Source organism: Diadema antillarum, unplaced genomic scaffold (genome assembly GCF_040938485.1).
Source record: "Diadema antillarum isolate AM-2024a unplaced genomic scaffold, OU_Dant_1.0 seq00000043_RagTag, whole genome shotgun sequence".
Taxonomy (NCBI): domain Eukaryota; kingdom Metazoa; phylum Echinodermata; class Echinoidea; order Diadematoida; family Diadematidae; genus Diadema; species Diadema antillarum.
The window spans coordinates 20,440-36,974 of record NW_027271155.1 but is presented as its reverse complement, the minus strand read 5'-3'; the positions used below and the strand labels follow the sequence as shown (position 1 = coordinate 36,974).

The window sequence follows — 16,535 nt, the reverse complement described above, 5'->3', positions numbered from 1 at the left end:
ATTTTGGTGCAGCGTACAAAATGCCCTGTCACGAAGAGTAACTTTTGATTTCCCCGATGGATATTTCAATAATGTTTGATCCCGTGAACTTCGAAAATGATAAAATATTTGAAATTATGTTTTTAACTCTACAAGTTCCTGTATGTACACTGGTGCTGTACCATGAATAGCTCTATAAAATTAGCAGAGTTTTAAATATGATTCTCTGCTTTACAGGCAACCAATGTAATGCACGATAGTAATGGACTACAATGAGAAAAACGAGGAGAATTACAAACTAATCTAGCACATGCATTTTGCACCCTTTGTAGTTTACCTAATTGATTATCAGGTAAGCCATAAAATAAACTGTTACAATAATCCAATCTGCTTGTGACAAACGCATGGATGATTTTTCAGTACTTTCTCGTGTCAAATGCTTCCGAATATGTGCAATATTAAACAAATGATAAAATGAATTTTTACATACTTCAGAGATATAATGTCTGTCAAAAGCTAGGCGTGAATCAAACCACACTCCCAGATTCCGTGCAGAATCAACAGGATATATATCAACATCGATCACTTTCAGGCTACGCTTTCAGTGCGTAATTTTGAAACTTGCTGTTGAGTGCCACATATTACAAATTTGGTTTTTTTATCATTACGTAGAAGATTGTTGGATAATAACCATTTGTGAAGATGCACAATACAGTATGTCCCCCAAAAAATTACAACGGGGCCCTCCGCAATGATATCTTTAAAGATACTGAATCAATCTAAATACAAATTCAGGGTATGAAACTATAACTCATTGCCCACATCTTACAGAAAACCCCACTCGATTTGCTTCAGCGGTCAAAGAGAAATACAAAATTTTGTAGAGGATGTCAGGAATCTCTTCTGTCCAAGTTCTGTCTATTTATTCACACACAAAATCATCGAAATGCTAAACTCGGAAGAATCCGATTCATGACATGCTTTGCAACAATCCACATTTCTCTGTGACCGCTTAACCCAATCGAATGGGGATTTCTCCAAAATAGAGCTAGAATGTTATATATTAAGACCCTGAAGTAGCATTTAAAAAATGTAATCATATTGGGCGTTATCAATGCGAAAATCTGATTGTAATTTTGGGGGGACATACTGCAGTAACTCGCCCCAAAAATTACGATCAGATTTTCGAGTTGATAACACCCAATATGATCAACCTGTCTAAGTGCTACTTCAGGGTCTTAAAATATAACATCTTAGCTCTATTTTGCAGAAAACCCCATTCAATTTGGTTAAGCGGTCACAGAGAAATGCGGATTGTTGTAAAGCATGTCATAAGTCTGATTCTTTTAATTCTAGCAGTTCAATGCTCTTGTGTGTGAATAATAGACAGAATCTGGACAGAAGAGATTCCCGACATCCTCTACAAAATTCCTCATTTCTCTTTGACCACTGAAGCAAATTGAATGGGGTCTTCTGTAAGATGTGGGCAATGAGTTATAGTTTCATACCCTGACTTTGTATTTAGATTGATTCACTATTTATAAAGATATCATTGCAGAGGGCCCCGTTGTAATTTTTTTTTGGGACATACTGTACATCACTCTATAATGAACACAGAATAATTCTCATCTGCTGCAGTAGGTGAAAAAGATATGTACAGCTGTGTATCATCCGCATAGGTATGACACATTCTGGGAAATTGTGTTGGATTTCATGGAAAAACCTACTAGCATACAGAGTAAAGAGAAGGGGACCCAGGCAGGAGCCTTGGGGCACACCCCAGGGTACATCAAACTCCTTGGACATAGTGGAATCGACTTGAACCCTCTGTCTCCTTTCATTCAAATAGGACTCAAACCATGACAATGCCCTGTCAGTTATTCCAAAATGTGTTTGGAGAACACTCACAAGAATGTCGTGTCTAATTAAATCAAAAGCTGCACTCATGTCCAGTAGAACCAAAAATACCACCTGTTGCTTATTCATTGCTAACAGCAAATCATTTTCACCTTTAATAGGGCTGTTTCTGTGCTGTGGTTTTGTCTATGGGTAATTCCATTAAAAAGGGTCCCACTAGTTAAATGCCCCTTCTATTTGCTTCATATTGTCATTGCTTAAAAATTACATACCCTAAATCAATTTTACTTCTGAATACTCTTATTCAGGTAAGTATCTTCCTTTTCAAAGTAAAATATAGAAATTGCTTCTTCAAAGTTCCACATGAATTTTGACAAAAAGTGCAAAATCACGTTTTTGGGCAAAATTATGTGACATTTTACTCTAACACCAGTTAGACAGATTTACAGCTTGTTTGTGGATTAAACTCTATTTTAAGGGGTCAAAAATTATAAAAGACGAGCAAATTTTGAACACTATAAATATAATTCATGCATCAATTGATACACATTTACGCACGTAAATCCCAAGAAAGACGTTTCATGTGTAAGTTTTGGTGTCCCCATATTTGCTTACACGAGAAACCTTAACTCTTAATGTGCCAGGCCCAAAACCCCTAACGTGCCAGAGGTTTTTACCTTAAGCTAGAACGTTTCGAAACTGGACTGACAATGAAATTTAAAACCGCCATACACACTGTATCTCTAAAACTATTGACTGTTTTGAATTGAGTTCTACACAACATACATCAAGAAATGTTTGTTTTTTCATGTCATTTAGTCAGTTTGCCATAATTTCTATCTGAACCTGAAATATTGCAGAAATAATTGATACATCAAAAAAAAAATTATTAGAAATTTTGTGTAGTATGGAAAAAAAAGAGTCAGTCACGGTTTTTCTTCAATAGAACGCTCCCTTGACTCTGTGAGAAAGTTTTAGAGCAACATCTCCTCTTTTAAATGATAACAAAATTGCCTTCTAGAATTGTATGATTCCAAAGATACTAGCAGTTTATTTTGTCTTAGCAATTTCTCTTTCTGCCTCAGTAATTCATTCCCAAATGTGAGTTCTTCAGTCCCAGATCCTGTATTTGCAACTGAAGTGATGTCCCTGGCCCTGGAAGAGTGTCTTTTGTCCACTTGAGAAGGAAGAACCTACATGTACTAATCCTCCTTTTGTCTAAGCGGACCGGGGGCGGGCGTACTCTATTGAAATCGGCTGGCCTTTGTCCGCATGCAATTCCTATGCTAGCATGGGGGACGATTAGTGACGTTTACCAAAACAAAAGGATGAAAGACTTGACCGACGAACGAAAGCTGACCCTCTTTGAGGGACAAAATCAAAGCAGCTTCCCGCAGGACAGCATCCAAGCAGAACAATGCCAGTGGAACCGCATAGACAATACACGCTGATTCAATAGCATACACACACGCGTGGTTTACCAATGAGACTTTTGGTCCATACACATCTTGCGGAGGGTGCGCTCTCTGCGGATTTTCCCGACGCGAAAAAAAATACATCTAGCTGAAAAATCATGTATTTACTCAAAATTTTCCAATGTAAACATGATCATATTTTCAGTGGAAACGATGGTCATACTAATCAGCTACCAGTACATATCATTGGCAGTTTCTTGGTGCATCACATTACGGTACCACAATAACTTAAATGATCAGTGCTTTTCTCGCTCTTCTTAGTCACCGATCTGCGACCATGGCACGTCAGGACTAAGGTCGCCGTTCGGCGACCATGGCACGTTAAGAGTTAAAGGACAAGTTCACCTTCATAAACATAAGGATTGAGAGAATGCAGCAATATTAGTAGAACACATCAGTGAAAGTTTGAGGAAAATTGGACAATCGATGGAAAAGTTATGAATTTTTAAAATTTTTGTGTTGGAACCGCTGGATGCGGAGACTACAAAGGCTCATGATGTCATATGAGTACAACAGTATAAAGAAAATGTAAGGAAAATTCAACATATTTTCACTTTTTTCGCATAATAAAAGAGCACTTGACTTGCCTCTTTCTAAAGGCAGTGGGAATAATATTACCCATGTCAGTAAGGAGTCAAGGGAATGTGTACTTTTTTCAAAAGATGAAATTTTGTGAAATTCTCTTTATATTTTCCTTATACTGTTGTACGCATGTGACATCATACACTGCAGTAGTCTTCTCATCCAGCGGTGACTGCACAAAAACTTCAAAAATTCATAACTTTTGAACGGATTGTCCGATTTTCCTCAAACTTTCAATGATGTGTTCTACTAATATTGCTACAGGTTGTACATTCCCTCAATCCTTATGTTAATGAAGGTGAAATTGTCCTTTAATTCATGAGTGTGGAATCCATATTAAGGACCAGTGTTGAACTGTTTGTTGTTATTTTGGTAGCAATCACATAGTTTAAAAGATTTCAAGAGAAAATTGGGGTAAAATAAATAAATTTGAGAAAAAGACCAAATTATAATTTTCACACACATGGCTTTGGTGTCCCCCTAAATATTACGTTGGGGCACAGTGATACAAGATGTAGCTAATTTTTTGTGTCTTATCACAACAATAATTGCTCGTCATTGGCATATTTTACAATGTAGCTGTGGTTTCTTTGTAACGGGTGTCAAAAATTGACCACTCTATTAATTTGAAGAAAAAAAAATGCAAAAATAATATTTGGTGTCCCCCTTACACGAGAAACATTGAAGAATCTTTTCCCTGGCCAAAAATAGGGGTTGTGTCATTTTTTCAATAGTATAGTTAATTTCTTACTTCAAAATAATTACTTCTATTGAAACAAACATTGAACTAGTTTGAATATGTGGTAAGATGCCAAAATGGATGGTTCACCGTGTAAGGGGGACACCAATGGTGTCCTCTTTACATGGTGAACCAGTTTTTCCCCATACACTGCAATTTGGTATGCTGACTTCCTTCAATTTCAGTTTAGAACGTTAATTTTCAGTCAGTTTTCAAGGGACTTACTCGATATGAATGTTTTTTAAAATTATGTTGAACAAAAATCTGATTTTCTGATTTTATTGGCAAAATAGGCATGTCACAAAGTGGGTCCCTATTTTATGGAATTACCCCTAAACGTTGTATATGCTGACTGCATTGGTGGTAGTAAATCATTGGTTACAAGATGTTGCTGAATTTGACCTGCTACAGCTGCTTCAACCAGTTTGGACACAATGTTGAACTCAATGTTATCTTTAGATCTCTCACACTTATTCTTTGCAAGAAAATATATAAACATAAGGAGGCAAATCTGAATTACTTTTATCATCAAAGCTCAAATATCAAAGTCGAAAAGGGAATACATGTAGTTATTGTGGGATTGCCCATTTAGCATGTGACTACCTAGTAAGATGTTCAAGTTAGTTAGTGAGGCATTTATGAATATCAAGAGTATAGTGTAGAACAATTCATTCTAGCAAGAAACACTGTGACGTCAAGACTCTAGAAAACAGAGCAATGGACCTAAGGTCATTCAATCCTCTCTGGTCAGCAAGAGAGCATTCTTGACACATTTACGACCTAGGAGCTTTCACATGAAACACCTGTCATAGAAAACTACTAGGCTACAGTTAAGCCATTATGCTGTCACATCTGGAATCTGTACCAAACCCTCTGACATATTCTTAACTCTATATAGAGAGAAAACTAATGAGAATCAGATATTTGCCAATGTAAATATTCTCGTATCAGCAATGGAATAGCTATAATTATGCAGTTGAAGAAAATACTCAATGAGCATATAGTGTGAGCTATCAGAAGTAACCATTCACTGTTGAAATGGGCAATTCCACGGTAACTAGGACACAGGTGCCAAAAATTCAAAATGATATTTGTTTCAAACACCATACATTTTCAGACAGTACTTGAGTTGAAGTTTTAAGAATCATTATGTTTTTCAATAAAAGCGGCCATTTTGATTTTCAAAATGGCTGCCAAAATATGCCTATAACTCAATGGTGAAAAGAGTGTATTGTCGCATAACTTACTCTCTGTATATCCACTTTATTAGTACTCTAAACAACAATCTTTCATATGTATGCAGTTACCAGAGAAGTCTTTTACCACACGATAGAAAAAAAAGCTGGTAGCTTTAAAGAATTTGATAAAAACTGTTAATTACTTTGATAATGATGGATGTAACGTCAGTTACCAAAAACAAGGAATTTTTAAGTTTATTCATCAAAGGAAGTGAGCTGTATGATGTAACTTGGGATTTCTAATGTATGCCCATATGCCTTTATTTTAATACCAGAAATAAGGATACTTGGCACACTGGAGAGTCAAAATGAACACTACAAAATGTGTAACGTCAGTTACCGAAACGTCATACATGAGTATGTAACGTCAGTTACCATGACAGTAATTATAACTGAGACAAATTTTTTGACTTTTGGCCATTTCAGTACATCTGGGAAGTCAACTTACAACAAAGAGCAGCAATCCCTTTTATAGGAAATGATGTCATTACCATGGTATGTCCATGGATATTTTTTTTATTTTATTTTTAAATTCATTTATTCATTCATTTACCATGATTATCTTTTTTTTTTGGGGGGGGGGGCTTGAGCTTTCGATTTTTGATTCAGCACAAGTTTAAGGTTAAATCATCTGGAAGTTTAGTTTGCCACATGCAGTATAAGCACTCAAATTAGTACGTTCCCAGTCCTACGGGATGATAAAGCTACCAAAGTTTGTAGGCCTAATCAGTGACATGATTGCATGTTAACCACATTTTCTATAAAAAAAAACCAAACAAACTTCTGCACAGCTGTATACCAACAGTTTAACAATCTTCACCAATGTTTGCTTTTGCTGGCATTTTTTTTTTCAGGAAGCTTAGTCAAGTTTCTACCTCAAGGCAAATGCACAAACAGATATTTCTTCTCTTGCACTTAAATGTGTAGTGTTAACATGGCTCATCTTGTATTATGGTATGTAAGGCATGTACTCATTATTGTTTGAAACTTAACACTGATATTGCTCAAAGTGAGAGAGGATTCTATAGGGTTTAAAAAAATTTCATACAGTGTGTATTTGTTGATTACTTTATTCTATTCATGCAGGCACATTTTGTAATACATCACATTATAATTATGAACAGGAAGAGTTTTTTATATTGATTTTAGTATTCTTTCGTTGCAAAGTCCGATTTCTTGGTATCTCGAATGTATTTGCAAGCCATGATATATCAGTGAAAAGGAAAAGAAAAACAGTTAAATTACTTCAAGCTAGGAATAAAACAATAATGCTCTTTTGATCAAAAAAGCATTTATTTTTCTTCTTCACAGAGAAATATTAAAAGTGCGACACTTTTCATTTAAATTGATTGATGATGGAGATCATCAGGAGTAAAATAAAGAAAAGAAGGAGAAATATATCACAATAGATTTCATACATATTTATGCATATTTGTGAGTTGATACATGTTTTTTTCCCCATGACCTGGAAGATATTTTGATACTTTTTTCAAGCACAAAAATATCCATGTTTTGTGTAGTACTACAAGGTATTGTGGGTGGAGCACTCTATGTAGATAAAAACTTTCCTGTTCATTAAAAAACAAACAAACAAAAAAACAAACAAACAAACAAGCCCTTAGTCATGTCAATATATTTATACTTGGAACTGCTTAATCTATTAATGGCTCTGTGTAATCATAAATGTTGAATAAAAATTAAATCTTCAGACAAATGTCAAAAAATATCCTCTTGTGCATTTACATTATTTTTGCCCAACTGTGCTATGGCATGGGGGGGGGGGGGGGGTGCTCCCTAAGGGCCCACCCAATATTATTTGTGTCTTTAGATTTTGTTTTATTTGTTGCTGTAGTTGCCTGGGATTGTCACTGGTACATTGCAGCAGTATAATAACCTGTTGAATATATTAGTTCTCTGTAAACCCCACGGCAAAGTATGTGTAACGTCAGTTACGTAACGTCAGTTACTGACATGTTTACATTTAAGTTTTCATAGAACACAAGGAAAATGGACTACTATTTCATTTCATTGTGTATTTATGACTGATGAACCAAGGTATGACTCCATATCAACCAAATCATTCTGAATGGTCAGAATTATGAAATATCACATAGCTATTCCCAATCATGATTTTGCATGTGTAAACCCTATGGCAAATGTAAGCGTAACATCAGTTACGTAACGTCAGTTACCGTCATGCCTTCACTGAAATTGGCATGGTGGTAAAAGGAGACAACTAAAGTGCACATTATTTTGCACACCTGTTCCTAAGAACCTAGGTGTATTGCCATATTAAACACATAAAGGCTAAAAGTCAGGGACATGGGATATTTCCATTTACATCTACACCATAATTTCCCATGTCCTTTTTCCGTAACATCAGTTACCGACACATTTTCACTTGCTATGTGATAAGAAATGCAGTTTGAGAGAAAAACTTTCCACCTATTTCTTCATTCTCATGAACTCATTCATCAATGCTAATTGCAAGCCCAAGGTGCTTTCATTCACAAAACTACAAGGTAAACAATTTCATGAAAATCCTTACGTGTAACGTCAGTTACCGTGGAATTGCCCAAATGTCAATAATCAACAATTATGTGCCAATTACAAGTTGCAGCTGGCAGTAATAATTGTAATTGCAGCAGTAATCATACTAAGAATACAAAAGACCAAGAATGAACGCAATTGAATTAAGACTGTGTATGCTAAATTGCTATATCAATGAACCTCATTCATTCATGTATTCATTGACGATACAAATGTACTCATTATTATCCCTTGTACATAATGTTTACAACTTTCAGGGTTTGGGCTTGTTTGAGTTCAGCCCAATGATCAGAACCTGCGAATAAAAAAGAACATTAGTAACCAACATTGCGAGTCCATGCTCCATTTGTTGCTTGTGACAAAAACAACTCGGTTTGTGTGCATTGTCAATACAAAAACAGCCGTCAATCTACAAAAGGAGCAGCACCACGAGGAGCTGAAAAGAGGCCACTCAAGTTCGACAGCGATATTTTTGCACTGAAACTTCGAATTGAAAAGGGAACAACAGCATTTGATAGTGCTGGATTTTTTCATCAATGTGAATTTCAGTGTTAAATATTCTTATCAAGCAAATAAAAATTAGGCAGTCGATGAGTAGTAGGACAAACCATACTTTGTAGGCAATAAGATGATGATGACACCCCCTTAATCAAGGATAATTGCCTGCATCAATGAAGAACTACAGTAGGCCTAGAACTATAATCAACACTGCAAAGATTTAGTTTTGAAAAAAACCCAAAGCAAGCAGGGGTATCACTTTCAAAAATGTCCCTTTGAGAAGCTTTACAACCTTTCAATGTGCAATTTCCCACATGATGTAGGGGCAAATATCATCAAAAAACATTTATGATGTTGAAAACTTAATTAAGAAATATAACCTCTAGAAATAAATTTACCTGTTAGTGTTATTAGCTCTGTTCCTGCTGCCCATGTTTGTGCTGGTCTACAGAATAGATTTGAGTAAATTTACCAACATTGTAGTATGCTGCATGCAAATGCACACAAGTCAATGGGAAGTATTCATTCCATACAAGCTCTGCTGCTGGTTTATGTTGATCTATGTTGATCTATTCTATTCTGTGACTAAGCATCGCACTTCCTGATGGATAATTCCGCTCCAAATCAAACTGGCTAACATGTTAGATGCAGCATGAATTTGCTCGTGTGGGATTAACCATACAAAGCCCAGCCGTGCTTCGATCGCACGGCGTCGATCTGCTGGTCGGGCTACTGAGCGGGCAGCGACCGCCTATTAACGTTACTTCTCTTCAATGTAGCTCATGTTGGTGGTCTATGCTAACAGTTCAGTTAACGTTAGTTTCTTTCGCGAACATGCACATGGTGAATAAAACATCTTCTGCCTCAAAGAGGGTTCAAAAGATATTGCACGAAGTTAACGAACCAGGTAAGTGGATGCTAAGTTCTTACAACATGCCTTTGGAACATTTATCGGTAGGTCACATTTATCTTTTAATTTCATACACTTTTGTACACTGTACTTACGTGCTCTTCTCGTACTGATCTCTGGGTTCACACAAAATAACTGGGTGGGTGGGGCCGATCGGCCGGTCCGATCCTCCTGGCTAGCCTCCCGGCCCTCGCGCCTGGCGCCCTGCGGCTTTCGTAGACGGATCGTCGTGGGTGGGTGGGCGTTCCATCCACAACTGACACATGTATCGCTTCTGAGTTCTAAGGTTAGAGTGATGTCATTTTGTCATTGCTCCATTACTTACATTATTTCACAAGCATTTGATTGAAACACCATGAAGTTCTGTTATCCCGTGAGTAAAGTGATTCTTATTGATGTTGATTGTGAAATGAACAATATCCGACATAGATCTAGATAAAGTCAAAGACATCCCTTTTTTCAAACACTAACAAGTTATGAGTAATGGGACTGAGGAGTGAGAAGTGTTCTATAGCTACATGCAGTATGGTATCATTGGTATAGGGTAAGGTAGCCTGACCAGACCGCTGTGCACAGACAATCGCGACAGCGGCTGCGTGTAGTTAAGGGTAAGGTTGACCGAAAGATCGGTCTGTATCTGTCCGTCGGGGAATGTTCCGCGGAGACTAGGATGCGTCTGTCTACGGAGGACAGCGTTAAAAAATATAAACGAGTCCTCCGGACAGACGGATCTTTCTGTCTAAGGGTATTAAGGCTGCGTTCACATAGAAGTATTCGGTATTCGCTATTCGGTATTCGCTATTCGCTATTCGGGCACCGAGTACACCATCACCCGCACCGTCAACTCACCATCCCATGCAGTGAGGATTTCTTCCTCCTACATCCCAGCAAATCTTATTAACAATTTCTAAACTGCATCAGAATGTCAGTCTATAGAATCTACGTATGCTTATTTTTGTAAAAGGGCAAATCCAGACCAAAATTGTCATTATTTCATAAACGAGAGACGGTATACTACGAGGCAAGAAAATTGAACAAGCTCGATTCCCACTTTACTATACTATTTGCAGCTATTCGGTACTTTCGAATAGTGCCCTCTTATGTGAACCGGTGTGAGGAAATCCTATCGTTCGATTCAAGCAATTCGCGTGCCCTCGAAAACGAGCCCCAAATACCCGAATAGTATACTTCTATGTGAATGCAGCCTTCACATAGAAGTATTCGGTATTCGCTATTCGGGCACCGAGTACACCATCATGCACCCGCACCGTCAACTCACCATCCCATGCAGTAAGGATTTCTTCCTCCTAGTCCTACATCCCAGCAAATCCTATTAACAATTTCTAAATTGCATCAGAATGTCAGTCTACATACTTATTTTTGCTAAAGGGTTTCGCTATTCGCTATTCGGGCACCGAGTACACCATCACCCGCACCGTCAACCCACCATCCCATGCAGTGAGGATTTCTTCCTCAGTACATCCCAGCAAATCTTATTAACAATTTCTAAACTGCATCAGAATGTCAGTCTACATGCTTATTTTTGCTAAAGGGCAAATCCAGACCAAAATTGTCATTATTTCATAAACGAGGGTAACTACACGCAGCGCTGGCGCAGCACAGTGTCTGGTCAGGCTAAAACGAGGGATGGTATACGCTGCAAGAAAATCGAACAAGCTCGATTCCCACTTTGCTATACTTTTCGCAGCTATTTGGTACTTTCGAATAGTGCCCTCTTATGTGAACCGGTGTGAGGAAATCCTGTTGTTCGATTCAAGCTATTCGCGTGCCTTCGAAAACGAGCCCCGAATACCCGAATAGTATACTTCTATGTGAACGCAGCCTAAGGCCTTCTAAAATCTTAGGGTACAACTACCGCATATCGGCAAGTTACCATAAGCATAACATCGCGTCGGCACCCTGCGTTCATAGTTAAACCCTAGCCTGACCAGACCGCTGTGAGTTTCACGACAGCGGCTGCGTGTAGTTAAGTTTTAGCGTATAACATTAGGCCCTAGAACGATAAAGTACGCGTGAGATTAAACTGTGTGTAAGCGGCATAACCCATAAAAACTATGGGCGGCAGTATGGCATAGGCTTTGACCGAAAGATCGGTCTGTATCTGTCCGTCGGGGAATGTTCCGCGGAGACTGCGTCTGGCTTCACGGATCCCCTCCAGGAGGACAGCGTTAATGGCAAAATATAAAAGAGTCCTCCGGACAGACGGATCTTTCTGTCTAGCATAGGCTATCTATGCTATGATTAGTATGAAAATGATAACGAAGACACGAAAAACAAACTCATAAACTAACTATGCTAGAAAAGCACACTCAGAATGCAGACCTCGCCAAGCAGTTACTTTCCACTGATATGATCTAGCTCATCCCAAAGAGATTTTTCTCTTCTCCACCACTGGGGAAAAGCTCTTTGGGCTCTTAATCTATGGCATAGAGATCAGTGATTTCCACCCATACGGATAGGTAATTTATGGTTGCATTGACCTACTACACATTGACCGCCTAATCTTTATTTGCTTGATAAGAATATTTAACACTGAAATTCACGTAAAAACTTGACCTACGTGAGTGAGAAAATCCAGCACTATCAAATGCCATCCTTTTCGATTCGAAGTTTCAGTGCAAAAATATTGCCGTCGAACTTGCATGGCCTAGCTCGTTTCAGCTCCCCGCGGTAACGCTTCTTATTGAGATCGATCGCTGTTTTTGCATTGACAATGCATGCAAACCGAGTAGTATTGAACACAGTGTTCAGGGGCGTCACCAGCTTTTTTTCAAGGGGGGTGCGTTTTGACAATAACGTAACGAGATTTTTTTTTTTTTGGACAGACATTTAGAATATAGGAAGCTCTCAATCCCTAGACTTTTACTGTTGTTGAGGGAAACCAAGCGGGGAAAGGGCACCGGCGTAGCTAGGATTTCATCTTTTACAGTAAAAAAAAACTACCATTTGGAGCTATATTTTTTCGCTTTGGAAATAAGGGGGGAGGGCGCACCGGGCGCAGCTGCCGGCAATTACTGGCAGCATCATCAGGAGAAAGACATAACAATTAAATGCGAGCGAGCGGAGCGAGCGAGCTTGAATATTTTGACATTTTACAGTACAAAAAATCCCCTGCCGTTTGTTGGTATATTTTTTTCGCTTGGGAAATAAAGGGAGGGGGCGCACCGGGCGGAACTGCTGGCAATTACTGGCAGCAATATCAGGTGAATTGCATAACGATTAAATGCGAGCGAGCTTGAAAATTTTACATTTTACAGTCCAAAAGCTGCCGTTCTTAGCCATATTTTTTCGCTTTGGAAATCAAGGGGGGGGGGGCGCACCGGGCGGAACTGCTGGCAATTACTAGCAGCAACATCAGGTGAATTGCATAACGATTAAATGCGAGCCAGCGAAGAGAGCGAGCTTGAAAATTTTACATTTTACAGTCCAAAAACTGCCGTTCTTAGCCATAATTTTTCGCCTTGGAAATTAAGGGGGGGGGAGCGCATGCCACCGAGCGCAACTGCTGGCAATTACTGGCACTGGCAGCAACATCAGGTGAATTGAATAACGATTCAATGCGAGCGAGCGAAGAGAGCGAGCTTGGAAATTTTGACATTTTACAGTAGAAAAACTGCCGTTTATAGCTATATTTTTTCGCTTTGGAAATTAAGGGGGGGGGGGGGGCGCACCGGGCGCAACTGCAGACAATTACTGGCAGTGAATAACATCAAGGGAATTGCATAAAGATTAAATGCGAGCGAACGAAGAGAGCGAGCTTCAAAATTTTACATTTTACAGTCCAAAAACTGCCGTTCTTAGCCATATTTTTTCGCTTTGGAAATTAAGGGGGGGGGGCGCACCGGGCGGAACTGCTGGCAATTACTGGCAGCAACATCAGGTGAATTGAATAACGATTCAATGCGAGCGAGCGAAGAGAGCGAGCTTAAAATTTTTGACATTTTACAGTCCCATTATACAGTCACTGGCAGTGAATAACATCAAGGGAATTGCATAAAGATTAAATGCGAGCGAACGAAGAGAGCGAGCTTCAAAATTTTACATTTTACAGTCCAAAAACTGCCGTTCTTAGCCATATTTTTTCGCTTTGGAAATTAAGGGGGGGGGGGCGCACCGGGCGGAACTGCAGGCAATTACAGGCAGCAACATCAGGTGAATTGAATAACGATTCAATGCGAGCGAGCGAAGAGAGCGAGCTAAAAATTTTTGACATTATACAGTCCCAAAACTGCCGTTCTTAGCCATAATTTTTCGCTTTGGAAATTAAGGGGGGGGGGGAGCGCATGCCACCGAGCGCAACTGCTGGCAATTACTGGCACTGGCAGCAACATCAGGTGAATTGAATAACGATTCAATGCGAGCGAGCGAAGAGAGCGAGCTTTAAATTTTTGACATTTTACAGTAGAAAAACTGCCGTTTGTAGCTATATTTTTTTCGCTTTGGAAATTAAGGGGGGGCGCACCGGGCGCAACTGCAGACAATTTCTGGCAGTGAATAACATCAAGGGAATTGCATAAAGATTAAATGCGAGCGAACGAAGAGAGCGAGCTTCAAAATTTTACATTTTACAGTCCAAAAACTGCCGCTCTTAGCCATATTTTTTCGTTTTGGAAATTAAGGGGGGGGGGGCGCACCGGGCGGAACTGCTGGCAATTACTGGCAGCAACATCAGGTGAATTGAATAACGATTCAATGCGAGCGAGCGAAGAGAGCGAGCTTAAAATTTTTGACATTTTACAGTCCCAAAACTGCCGTTCTTAGCCATAATTTTTCGCTTTGGAAATTAAGGGGGGGGGGGGGAGCGCATGCCACCGAGCGCAACTGCTGGCAATTACTGGCACTGGCAGCAACATCAGGTGAATTGAATAACGATTCAATGCGAGCGAGCGAAGAGAGCGAGCTTAAAATTTTTGACATTTTACAGTAGAAAAACTGCCGTTTGTAGCTATATTTTTTCGCTTTGGAAATTAAGGGGGGGGGCGCACCGGGCGCAACTGCAGACAATTACTGGCAGTGAATAACATCAAGGGAATTGCATAAAGATTAAATGCGAGCGAACGAAGAGAGCGAGCTTCAATATTTTACATTTTACAGTCCAAAAACTGCCGTTCTTAGCCATATTTTTTCGCTTTGGAAATTAAGAGGGGGGGGGGGGGGTTGGGGCGCACCGGGCGGAACTGCTGGCAATTACTGGCAGCAACATCAGGTGAATTGAATAACGATTCAATGCGAGCGAGCGAAGAGAGCGAGCTTAAAATTTTTGACATTTTACAGTAGAAAAACTGCCGTTTGTAGCTATATTTTTTCGCTTTGGAAATTAAGGGGGGGGGGGGCCGCACCGGGCGCAACTGCAGACAATTACTGGCAGTAACATCAAGGGAATTGCATAGAGATTAAATGCGAGCGAGCGAAGAGAGCGAGCTTGAAAATTTTACATTTTACAGTCCAAAAACTGCAGTTCTTAGCCATAGTTTTTCGCTTTGAAATTAAGTGAAGGGGCGCACCGGGCGGAACTGCTGGCAATTACTGGCAGCAACATCAGGTGAATTGAATAACGATTCAATGCGAGCGAGCGAAGAGAGCGAGCTTAAAATTTTTGACATTTTACAGTCCCAAAACTGCCGTTCTTAGCCATAATTTTTCGCTTTGGAAATTAAGGGGGGGGGGGAGCGCATGCCACCGAGCGCAACTGCTGGCAATTACTGGCACTGGCAGCAACATCAGGTGAATTGAATAACGATTCAATGCGAGCGAGCGAAGAGAGCGAGCTTAAAATTTTTGACATTTTACAGTAGAAAAACTGCCGTTTGTAGCTATATTTTTTCGCTTTGGAAATTAAGGGGGGGGGGGCGCACCGGGCGCAACTGCAGACAATTACTGGCAGTGAATAACATCAAGGGAATTGCATAAAGATTAAATGGGAGCGAACGAAGAGAGCGAGCTTCAAAATTTTACATTTTACAGTCCAAAAACTGCCGTTCTTAGCCATATTTTTTCGCTTTGGAAATTAAGAGGGGGGGGGGGTTGGGGCGCACCGGGCGGAACTGCTGGCAATTACTGGCAGCAACATCAGGTGAATTGAATAACGATTCAATGCGAGCGAGCGAAGAGAGCGAGCTTAAAATTTTTGACATTTTACAGTAGAAAAACTGCCGTTTGTAGCTATATTTTTTCGCTTTGGAAATTAAGGGGGGGGGGCCGCACCGGGCGCAACTGCAGACAATTACTGGCAGTAACATCAAGGGAATTGCATAGAGATTAAATGCGAGCGAGCGAAGAGAGCGAGCTTGAAAATTTTACATTTTACAGTCCAAAAACTGCAGTTCTTAGCCATAGTTTTTCGCTTTGGAAATTAAGTGAAGGGGCGCACCGGGCGGAACTGCTGGCAATTACTGGCAGCAACATCAGGTGAATTGAATAACGATTCAATGCGAGCGAGCGAAGAGAGCGAGCTTAAAATTTTTGACATTTTACAGTCCCAAAACTGCCGTTCTTAGCCATAATTTTTCGCTTTGGAAATTAAGGGGGGGGGGGGAGCGCATGCCACCGAGCGCAACTGCTGGCAATTACTGGCACTGGCAGCAACATCAGGTGAATTGAATAACGATTCAATGCGAGCGAGCGAAGAGAGCGAGCTTAAAATTTTTGACATTTTACAGTAGAAAAACTGCCGTTTGTAGCTATAT

The 16,535-nt window shown here is 39.7% G+C and overlaps 1 protein-coding gene across 2 annotated transcripts in view; it reads right to left on the bottom strand.

Moving 5' to 3' along the window:
• Positions 1–9,946, bottom strand: part of LOC139725466 (BTB/POZ domain-containing protein 8-like) — a 72,543-nt gene extending 62,597 nt beyond the window's left edge. The window contains exon 1 of one of the 2 annotated variants that reach the window (XM_071636543.1): positions 9,924–9,946. The gene's annotated coding sequence lies outside the window, so the exon portion shown is untranslated. Of the gene's footprint in view, positions 1–9,316; positions 9,420–9,923 lie in introns of those variants that run through there. The other variant, XM_071636542.1, reaches the window with a different exon arrangement.
• Between the last annotated feature and the right edge of the window lie 6,589 nt (positions 9,947–16,535).